The following is an 11,499-nucleotide window of genomic DNA, read 5'->3' as shown; positions in this document are numbered from 1 at the left end:
ATTCTTCCTTTGTTGCTTCTTAATGTTTTATTAGGATTACAATTATTATATTTATATACACTGTTACATTTTGGTGTACTCTGGGGGGCTCTGAATTTATTTTATTTTTTCGTGGTGATCTTGTAAACAGGGAACAATTGGAATCACATTGCACACGACCAACAGCCAAAGGAGACGAATGGGCCGCAACAGTCCCCGCCGTCAACTGTAAATCATTTGTTCTGAAGGCCAAGTTTTCATTTCTCACCCCGACTGTGGAGAATTTCATGTTCTCCCCATGCCTGTTGTAGGCGGGTTCTGCTTGTGGTATTTTTTTGGGATGATGAATGAGACGACACGCACGTTGCTGGTCTCAACCTGGTTTAAATCTTCTCTCTGTATTATAAAAGATACAGATTCACAATGTTCACAGATTTCTCTTCCCATACTCTCAAACTCTTCCACTCATGAGTTCCTCACAAACACAGGAAATATAATCAAACAACAAAAACATGATTTACTTGCAACAGATGAAAAGAATATGAAACACTTGCATAACTCGCATAGCTGTTTATAAAGGAGACACTTCACAGATGTTCATAGATTTCTCTCACAATGACTGTCCAAAAAATCTTCAAGATCAAGAACAATGGTCCACCACATTAACTGCTCGCTGACACTTCCTTTCACACAACCCGCACAATATAAATGGTCGCCCAAGCGACGCACACGACCTCGACAACGTCTCCACTTCTCCAGCGAGCGAGTTTATGTTGAAATAATGAAACCCATTCACAAACACCGTGCCTCTGTACTACACGCGCCGCTTTGCAAACATTGTAAACTCACTGATATCACATTCTCTTACACAACAAGACAATGAAAACAAGTGGGAGAGAAACAAAAAAGTGTGCCCTTCCACCATGAATCTCACAACAAGAGGTATTCTTCCCGCTTACACTATAAGTGTGGCTTTCAAAATAAAGCACGCAGGCCTACATCTTTCCCAACAATATTCAATGGCATTTTTCCCTCTACAACGAAAAACATTTTTAAAACACAATGACGTTGAAAAGAACAAAAAAGAATAAATGACAGAGAAAGGCTGCCTTTCAAAATAAAAACAAGCGCTTCCACATCCTGTTTCCTATTTGAACACAACAGCTCACACCTTACATAAACTCAAATATTAGGGGATATATTGGCAACCAAGACAGTCTCTGACAACGAATGCCCGAACCAGTGATTCAGTGTCCAAACAAAGCTTGCACAGTTTGCTTACAATTCAGGAAGTTGGCAATTTTCTCCCATTTTTGAGGGAGTTTTTTTGCCCATGAGATGTGTCAAACCTTTATTCATGCGTTTTCTGAACAAAAACTTTGGAGGTCTGCATCTCTGTGCTCCATGAGACTAGCTTTGTGGACGAGTTTCGACAACTTCCATCATGCTCTTGTCTTCAACCTCCAATTGTGGACCGTGGTCTCTTAGCTAATACGGTCTGCGTCCTGATTCCACGCCGGCTGGGCGTGGCCAGCTAATCAGAAGGGCACACCTGCGCCTCATAACCACGATTAGACCCAGTTTGTTTTTTTACACATAGGACCAGGGGGATGACAGATACTCCGATAGATCGTTGCCTTCATGCCTCGTTCCGCACTCCTGCTTTCCCGACGCCGGATCCCGTGCACCGACCCCGCCTGTCCACATGAACCACCCTCGTAAGCCCATTTCCGTATTGGAACTACTGATTGGTTTGGACTGTCTACTGATCTCAGACCTCGGACCCAATAAAGGTTTCCTCTGGTACTGTCTGCTGTCTCTGGAGTCGTAGCATTTGGGGGTTTCCACCCTTGAGCCCCGCATCGTTACAATACGGAAACCGAAAGGCGCTGGAATATGCTTTTTATCACCGAGAAACGGTGCTGGACATTACAACAGTTCCGCACATACTGCACCTGCTTTTAGAGTTGCTGGTTTTTGACTGTCAACGTTTATAATTCCCCACGTGAGTTCCCCATAAGTTAGTCACACATGTTGCAAATGTGCAGAAGTCAGAAAATAAAAAAAAGCATGCAACAGATGTGCTGTGTTGTGGCTGAGTGGTAAGGCTATGGGCTTGTAAATCCATGGGGTGTCTCCTGTGTAGGTTTGAAATCCTGGCCAACAATGTAACCAGAAGACTTTGGTTTGGGGAATCATCCGGGTCAGTGGTGGTGTTCTGGAGTAGATTTGCCTGATACGAATCAGTTTCAACAATAATTCTAGCATTATTCTGCTACTGGTATATTTGCATGATAAAATACAGCAAAATATTATTACAAAACAGCAGCATCAAAGGCGATACAAGACACTTCGTATTGTACCAGACAATCAAACATTAGAAGAAAACGCACTAATAGAATTGCACGCAAACATCTGACAAAACAATCAATCTAGAACAATACACACCATGATCGTTATACGACCGAGGCAGATATAGGGCAATCTGACAATCCAGCCTTAAAAAAAAACAAACCAAACAATACACAACACAGTAATGATGCACAAACAGATCTAGAAACAATATGTGATACAGTCTATACTGTGTGTGTGTGGGCCCACACACCCCATGTTGTGTTTATCAACACTATATGAGGAGAGAATCTGACCACAAATGAGGGCAGGGAAACGGTTTTCTCTTCAGTAAGTCTCTTTCATTTGCTTTTTTCCTCAAGAGAAATTTTCCATCGTTTACGTCAGTGTGACATGTTTATCACATTGGACTTTTTTATCATGTCCGTCTCATTGAGGAGAGTGTGACATCATATCATCACTTGTCTGATATTGGAGCTGCTCATGAATCCTCCAGAGTCCCTCAGCTTGCAGTTTTTTCACTTTGGCCATTGGCTCTGGCCACATTGCTTGAAGTTGCGAGCATTTTGTTAATGGAAGTTCCCAATGGTTGAAAGAACATTCATTTCTTTTGATGGGGAAAATGGATTGATATACCGTACAAGCAATTGAGTCATACGTTATTTATTGCTGATTTGTATTTATTAAGATTGCTGGCAAATGGTGATCATTTGGTAAAACATTGGCCGTCACAGTTCTGAGGTTCCGGGGTTCAATCCGGCACCGCCTGTGGTGTAGTTTGCAGTTCTCCCTCCCTCCTTCCTCCTCTTCCTGCGTGGATTTTCTCCGGGGACTCCGGTTTCCTCCCATATTCCAAAAACATGTATATTAATTGGACACTCTAAATTGCTCCTAGGTGTGATTGTGAGTGTGTCTGTTTCTTTCAATGTGCCGTGGGATTGGCTGGCAACCAGTTCAGGGTGTACGCCGCCTCCTGCCTGTTGACAGCTGTGATAGGCTACGGCACTCCCCGCGACCCTTATGAGGATAAGTGGTGAAGAAAATGGATGAATGGATGGATTTATTAAAGATCACAAATACACTTGGCAGTCTACTACCCCAAATTACCCCAAAAAGAAAACAGCTCACTTGAGTTACCAAACACGGTTTTGTTTAATTTGGTATTATATCATACATTGCTGACATATATCATTGCACCACATGAACAACATCGAGTACCCAAAAATTATGTCAATTACTTATTTAATATGTGGAATAATCTATTTATTTGGGTGTCATCATTAAAATCATATGAACATGGTGGCCGAGTGCCACATCTTGCAGGCCTCATGCATGAACCCAAAAACTGTCAACAATCATCACCAAAATTTCCTCTCTACTCTTGGCAACTTCAACCTCCGAAAATATTACAACAATCACCACAATATTTTAGATAATATGGACCAAATAAGGGAAGAACGGTGGTGCACTTGTCGAGCGTTGGCCTGACAGTTCCAAGGGGAGGGATTTCAAATCCCAGTACCGGCTGTTTCCAGTCTACATGTTCTCCCCGTGCCTGCGTTGGCTTTCTCCAAATTCTGCCGTTTCCTCCCATGTCCGAAAAACACTAAATTGCCCCTGCACGTGTTTGTGAGTGGTTGTTTGCTTCTATGTGCCCTGTGATTGGCTGGCAACCAGTTCAGAGTGTACGCTGCCTCCTCCCTGAAGATTGCTGGGATTGGCTCCAGCAATAGTCCCATGACCCTTGTGAGGATAAGCGGCTCAGAAAATGAGAAATATTTAATTTGTTAAAAGTGAACTTGAATGGAATTTATTTTCACATTGTCCAGAAATTAGAGCTCTTCGTGTTACGGTGAATTTTTTCAAACAGATATTTTTTAGGGTGAATATTTATTGCACAGAAAATTTCAAGATGTTATTTTCGTGTTGGATTTCAATGTTAAAAAAGTCCATGTTAAAAATTCGAGTTCATACTCTAATGGGTTGCCAAATTATGATCCATATTCATGTTTTGTTAATATATTTTTGTAATTTTAAATACTTTCTTGTTCATTTTGTGTTGTTTGGAAGGTTAAAATGTTTCAAGATTTGTTATTTTTGACTCTTTCAGGTCACTACAGTTAAAAGTAATTCCACCGAGTGAGGCGAGTTGCTGGTCCTGCTGATTGACGGTACATGAGCAACAGTTTCAGTTGTGTAGAACTGGAGTTGTGATGTTCCCCTGATCCGTTTGAGGTTCCGACTTGGAAACAAGGCTGCTTGGCCTGCTTTCCAAAAAGAAGAGCCCACGAAAAGCAAAAGTTGACAATGTTTAAGGGAATCAAACCCCGGTCTTCCGCGTAACAGGCGGAGATACTGTCCACCATACCAACGAGGAGACTCTGTACTGAATTTGTTTCCTGGTGTTTTTTTAGACTTGTGAAAGTTCCCTGGTTCAATCCCTGGTTTCAGCATTGAGTACAGAATTATGTGCTTTTTTCGCTCTTATGAAACATCTGGTTATGTTTTGCGGAATGTTTTGGTTTTTGACAGAGTTGCAACCAGGCAACAGTTCCAACCCCACATGGAGCTGAAATATCTCAGTTGGGAGAGCGATAGACTGAAGATCCAAAGTTCTCTGGTTCAATCCCTGGTGTCAGCATTTAATACAGAATTATGTGCTTTTTTTGGCTCTTATGAAACGTCTGGTTTTGTTTTGTGGCATGTTTTGGTTTTTGACAGAGTTGCAACCAGGCAACAGTTCCAACCCTCATGGAGCTGAAATATCTCAGTTGGGAGAGCGTTAGACTGAAGATCCAAAGGTCCCTGGTTCCATCCCTGGTGTCAGCATTTAATACAGAATTATGTGCCTTTTTTGGCTCTTATGAAACGTCTGGTTTTGTTTTGTGGCATGTTATGGTTTTTGACAGAGTTGCAACCAGGCAACAGTTCCAACCCTCATGGAGCTGAAATATCTCAGTTGGGAGAGCGTTAGACTGAAGATCCAAAGGTCCCTTGTTCAATCCCTGGTTTCAGCATTTAGTACAGAATGATGTGCTTTTTTGGCTCTTATGAAACATCTGGTTATGTTTTGCGGCATGTGTTGGTTCTTTGACAGAGTTGCAACCAGGCAACAGTTCATACCCTCATGGAGCTGAAACAGTTCAGTCGGGAGAGCGATAGACTGAAGATCCAAAGGTCTCTGGTTCAATCCCTGGTTTCAGCAGTTTCTACAGAAGTATGTGTTTTTTTTTGCACTTGTTCAACATCTGGTGATGTTTTGCTTCAGCCAAAGTGCAAGGGGGCCACGGTGGAGGTTAGCAGAGGTGGGAGTTCAATTGCAAGCTCTGTGGATGAGTATTTGCTTCCGAGGTTGGTGTCTCCCAACATAAGCGGCAGGTCCACGTGGCAGAGTGGAAGGCAAGGAAGGTAGAGATGGTCGAGGGGGTCAAAGGAACGAAGCTCTGGAGTGTGGGGGAGGTGCAAGAGCTGATCCTACTTCCGGCAGAGATGGGAGGCAGGGGAGCAATTCTGGTGGGTTAGGGAGTTTGGAACGAAAGCTACCACCGACAACTGCGAGTTCCATGTTCTGATTCTGGAAAAGGGGGTGATGGAAAACCTGGCTAGATTGAAGAACTGCACGGCCCCGGGAGCAGACAGGATCAGCAAAAGGGCGCTGTTGCACTGGGACCCCCAGGGTGAGCAACTGGCACGGCTGTTCACGACATGGTTGGTCCGTGGAGTCATTCCCCAGGCTTTCAAGGAGTGCCGGATGCGGCTGCTGCCAAAGTCCAACGATCGGATGAATTGCGGGATCCAACTGGGTGGCGTCCCGTGACGATAGAATCGGTGGTTCTGAGGCTGTTTGCGAGGTGTATGACGATGAGGCTATCGCGAGCCTGTCCTCTGAATCCCGGACAACGCGGTTTCCTTGCTTACTCAAGTGGGTTTGCGGATAACCTGGTGATCTTGTCCGAGATCATCAGGAACTCAAGGTCTGAGCTGACTCCGCTGGCAGTTGTGTTCGTTGATTTTGCGAAGGCTTTTGATTCCATATCTCACGAGCATATCCTGTGTTCTCTGAGAGAACGCAGTGTCGATGAACATGTTGAGTTAATCCGTAACTCATATGTGGACTGCGTGACCAGGGTATCTTGTGTTGACAGCCAAACGCAGGCAATACGTCTACAAGTTGGAGTGAAGCAAGGTGACCCAATGTCCCCACTGCTTTTCAACTTGGCCATGGATCCGCTTATCCATGGGCTCGAACAGGCCAGATCTGGGCTATAATGGGGCGATATGTCTATTGCTACACTAGCCTTCGCTGATGATCTTGTGCTGGTGAGTGGTTCGAAGGAGGGGATGGGGAGGAGTCTGGCGATGCTGGACCACTTCTGCGACTTAACGGGGTTGAAGGTTCAACCCAGGAAGTGCCACGGGTTCTATATGGAGCGAGGAGTGGTGAATGACTGTGAAGCCTGGAGGATCGGTGTAACGCCTATACACATGATTCCTCCGGGTGAATCGGTCAGTTACCGAGGAGTGAAAGTAGGACCCGTGCATGGCGTCATAACACCTGACTTAACACCACTGATCCAGAGATGGATCCAGAATATTGCCGAGGCACCTCTTAAGCCCTCACAGAAGCTGAGGGTTTTAAACTCATTCACCCTCCCGAGGGTTATTTATCAGGCAGATCTAGGTGGAGTGCCGGTTTCGGATTGATGGGATCGTCCGCCGGGCAGTGAAGCAGTGGCTCCATTTGTCACCGTCCAGGTGCAATGGGTTGCTGTATTTACGATGCCGCGCCTCCTGAAGCTCGGCAGACTGATTCCAGCGATTCAAATCAGAAGAATCGCAAAAATGACCAGCTCCACCGACTACTGGACCTGCGTCCTGACATCCAGGGCAGTAACACAATCGGACTGGGGAAAGTTGTGGGTGAACGCAGGCAGGAATTCGGAGAGTGTGCCTGGAAGGGGCGTGGGGAGCACTCTTCAGGAAGACTCGGGTGGGCCGCTGGTATGTCCAGACTGGCAAAGGGTCGAAAACGTAGTTTGGGCTTCATTGCAGGTACAAGGTGTGGGGGTTGCCAAATTTCGAGGGGACAAAACCAGTAACTCATGGCTGGCTGATCTGATGGCTGTAGGGTTCCGCCAGAGATATTGGATAGCTGCCCTCTCGTTGAGGGTTGTAGATGAAAATTGTGAATGAAGTGTCCAGTGCTGTAAACAAATGGATTTAATGCTGAATTGGAAATTAAAGATTATTTTAAAAATATTCTACTAAGTTCGTGAAACACTGAAACGGAATTTTCAAATTATTCTACTTTGTTCCCTGCTTGACGGTGGCGCTTGTAGTCTGCAGGATGGGATTTGAGATACGAGGTGGGGGTGGGGGGTGCTTAGAGGTGAGATCTGCAGACAGACTCTCTTGAGTGCAAGAGGACCAGGAAATGGTGCAAATGTGCTTGTGTTACGATATGAACGAAATACAAGTGTGTTCGAGTTATCGTAAATATATTTATGATGGACTTGCAACAAAGCCAGCTCCTACACACAGATGCAACAGTATCTTCCTAGAAGTGGCCAAGGAAAACTACATCATAACCAAAGAATGTGCTACATCATCACCAAAACTGTACCTTTGTTCATTTCATCTGCTCACCCCTCCTTTTGACCTTGTGCGTTTTCTAATTAAAAAAAGAGTACGTGAGAGGCTGGTTCAGAACGTGTTTGGAGTCTGTAACTGGCCTTTCTCTCACGTCCTCCTGATCAGAAGAAAGACGACTTGTCTGTTATTTGTGCAATTTTTCCAGCAAGTTAGGTGATAAACCTAACAAAGTGCTCTCTCATTTTTGTTTCTTCAGGGTCTCACATGCCCCTCGAACTGCGACATCGTAACGAGACCCCCGAATTTTTTTCTAGAACTTGAAAACTGCACTTCTCACAGCCAAAATTAATGAAGAAGCATACTGCAAGAACAAGGCGCACAGAAATGAAAAACATGAGCACTTGTCATACTGGCTGTTGAAATTTCAAGAGATCTTATCGGAGATTTCATTCCCGGGACCCCTTTGAGTCCTGCTCTCCTTGAGAAGGATAACCAAAGTACAAAGAACCTACAAAGAAGAGCACATGACTTCATTCCTTGTCACAAGGGCAACAAGGGTGTTTTAAATGAAGGAGATAATCACATGTCTCATTAATCATTTGGCTGGCACCCAAAACAAGAATCATTTGCCTTCAACCAACACAGAAATGTTCAATGACCCCTTTGCTTGCTACAAGGGCCACCTTGAACCACTTGTAAGCGTAATTCATAATGTGGCACCACAGATGGAAAAGCTGTGCTCCTCCAGGAGTTGAACCCAGGACCTCTCACACCCAAAGCAAGAACCATACCTCCAGACCAACAAGCCACATGCGTCACCACTGCCGTAAAGTTTCGCAGCCCTGCATGGTTGGGTCACCTGCCATCCACCAAACGGTGCCTATCACACTCCTCATCTCCGGCAATCACCCTGAAACCATATCCCCCTTTCTCAACCCTTCCTCTGAGATGCCTGTGGTTCTTGGTATTCCCTGGCTTCAAATTACAAGACCACAGTAGACTGAACCCATTGAACTATCACTAGATGGAGTCCTCACTGTCGCTGCCACTGCCTGGTTTCTGCTGTTTGAGCCTCCAAAGACGCTCCACCTGCTGTCAACCCAGTGGACCTCTCACAAGTTCCACAAGAATATTGTGACCTACCACATTCATTTTTCTGATTACCACAACTTTGGAAACAGTTGCGCGCACAGAATATTTTCAAACAATATTTTATTATGGTGGCATTCGAGTCAACATGTCGAATATGACAAGCACCTCATGTACAACAGTTCCTTGACGACAAAAAAAAAACAAAAAAAAACTCAGCCGAAGACCACTTCTTCCTGGGAAAACAGTACAAGAGTCTCCTCCTTAGTATAGTGGACAGTATCTCCGCCTGTCACGCGGAAGACCGGGGTTCGATTCCCTGACGGGGAGATGGTGTTATGCTTTGTTTTTCGTGGGGCTCGTCTTCGCGAAAAACAAACCGAGCAGGTTTGTTTTCAAACAAGGACCTCACACGTATCAAGCGTATATAACAACTCTAGTTCAACACAGGTGAAATTTTTGCTCGCCAAAGCGAGAATAATACCTCGAGACCAACGCGCCACATGCGTCACTGTGTGCCTCCGTCTACTACCATCCCGCAAAGGTTCACGTTATCTCCTCTGTTACCCATCAAACACTGCCGATCACACTCTTCATCTCCGGCAATCACCACGAAACCATATCACTGTTTGTCACGCCTTCAACCAACACAGGAATGTTCAATGACCCCTTTTCTTGCTTCAAGGGCCACCTTGAGCAAATGAGCAACTTGTATTATTGCAGCATACTGAGCAACTACAGATGGCATAGCTGGGCTTGTCCAGGAGTTGAAACCAGGACCTCTCAAACCCAAAGTGAGAATCATACCTTTTGATCAACGAGCCACATCAGTCACCCTCCCCGTAAAGTTTCGTCGCCCTGGTTGATTGAGTCACCTGCCATCCACCAAACTGTGCCGATAGCACTCCTCATGTCCGGCAATCACCCTGAAAGCATATCCCTCTTTGTCATTCCTTCCTCTGAGATGCCTGTGGTTCTTGGTATTCCCTGGCTTCAAATTCACAAGCCCACAATAGACTCTACTCTTTGAACTACAAGTGGATGGAGTCCTCGCTGTCGCTGCCACTGGCTGGTTTCTGCTGTGAGAGCCTCCAAAGACGCTCCCCCTGCTGCTGACCCAGCAGACCTCTCTCCAGTTCCGCAAGAATATCGTGACCTCTCAGCAGTATTCAGTCAGGATTTAGCAATCGCTCTCATGAGTACACTCACTGCGGAGTGTGTCGTTCCTCTGGGAAACGAATCACTCATTTTACTCATACTTGGCAGATCACAACCAAACGAATCAGTCTTCAGTTCCTGAGTAGACCAGTTCACGAACGAATCACGCTGTTCACTTAGGTCCCTCCTATTCAAGACATTTATGAGGATTGATGCCATTATCCAAAGTTGAAAAACACATCCCACAAGTTTCCATCATGGCACATCTCAAAAAATTATAATGATGTCAAAAGTTTTATTTCAATTCAAAAAGTGAAACTCAAAGAGATGCACCATTTTTTTGATACATGTATAATTTTGATGATTATATCTTACAGCAAATGACAACTCCAAATGCACCATTTCTAGAAATAAAAATGTAACAACCTATTAAGAAACATAATATAGATATATTTTTATTTTTATTTTATTTTTTATCTAGAATTTAGCCAGTAATTTCCCCTCTGAAAAGTATATTTCCAAGTGATTAATTAATATATGTGTGAGACCTGAAATCAAGTGAGTTTTTACTACCATATTCTTTTTTTTTTTTAGCTGTGTCTGATTACCACAACTTTGGAAAGAGTTAACGCGCACAGAATATTTTCAAACAATATTTTACTATGGTGGCACTCGACTCAACATGTTCAGTGTGACCAGAACCTCATGTTCAACAGTTCCTTGACTACAAAAAACTAAAATTGAAAAAAAACACTCAGCCGAAGACCGTCTGTTCCCAGGAAAGAAGTGCAAGAGTCTCCTCGTTAGTATAGTGGACAGTATCTCCGCTTGTCACGCGGAAGACCGGGGTTCGATTCCCCGACGGGGAGATGGATAATCTTATTGGTTTGTTTTTCGTGGGGCTCTTCTTCACGGAAAAGAAGCCGAGCAGCTTTGTTTCCAAACAAGGCCTTCACACAACTCCAGTTCGACACATCTGAAATTGTTGCTCATGTCCTATCTGTCAGCAGGACCAGCAAACTGCTTCACTCACCGGAATTGCATTCGTAACTACAGTGGCCTGAAAGTGCCAAATGTAATAAATCGTGAAACATTTTCACCTTCCAAAAACCACAAAACAAACAAAGAAAATATTAAAATTACAAAAACAAATAGACAAAACACAAACTTGGAAGTAATTCATTGCCATCAGAGTATGAATTAAAATTTCTAATGTCATTTTTCAACATTGAAATCCAACCCACAAATATCAATCTATCCATTTTCTTAGCCGCTGAGCCTCACCAGGGTTGTAGGATTATTGCTGGAGCCAATCTGAGCAATCTTCAA

General features: G+C 44.2%; 1 non-coding gene across 1 annotated transcript; it reads left to right on the top strand.

The window, feature by feature from the left end:
• Positions 1 to 10,967: 10,967 nt before the first annotated feature.
• trnad-guc (transfer RNA aspartic acid (anticodon GUC)) lies at positions 10,968 to 11,039 on the top strand. The gene has a single exon. It is a non-coding gene; the product is annotated as a tRNA-Asp (tRNA).
• Positions 11,040 to 11,499: the final 460 nt, after the last annotated feature.

The sequence above is a fragment of the Syngnathoides biaculeatus genome, chromosome 20 (genome assembly GCF_019802595.1).
Source record: "Syngnathoides biaculeatus isolate LvHL_M chromosome 20, ASM1980259v1, whole genome shotgun sequence".
Classification (NCBI taxonomy): domain Eukaryota; kingdom Metazoa; phylum Chordata; class Actinopteri; order Syngnathiformes; family Syngnathidae; genus Syngnathoides; species Syngnathoides biaculeatus.
The sequence above is the reverse complement of the archived record's forward strand: the minus strand, read 5'-3'. Positions and strand labels throughout refer to the sequence as shown.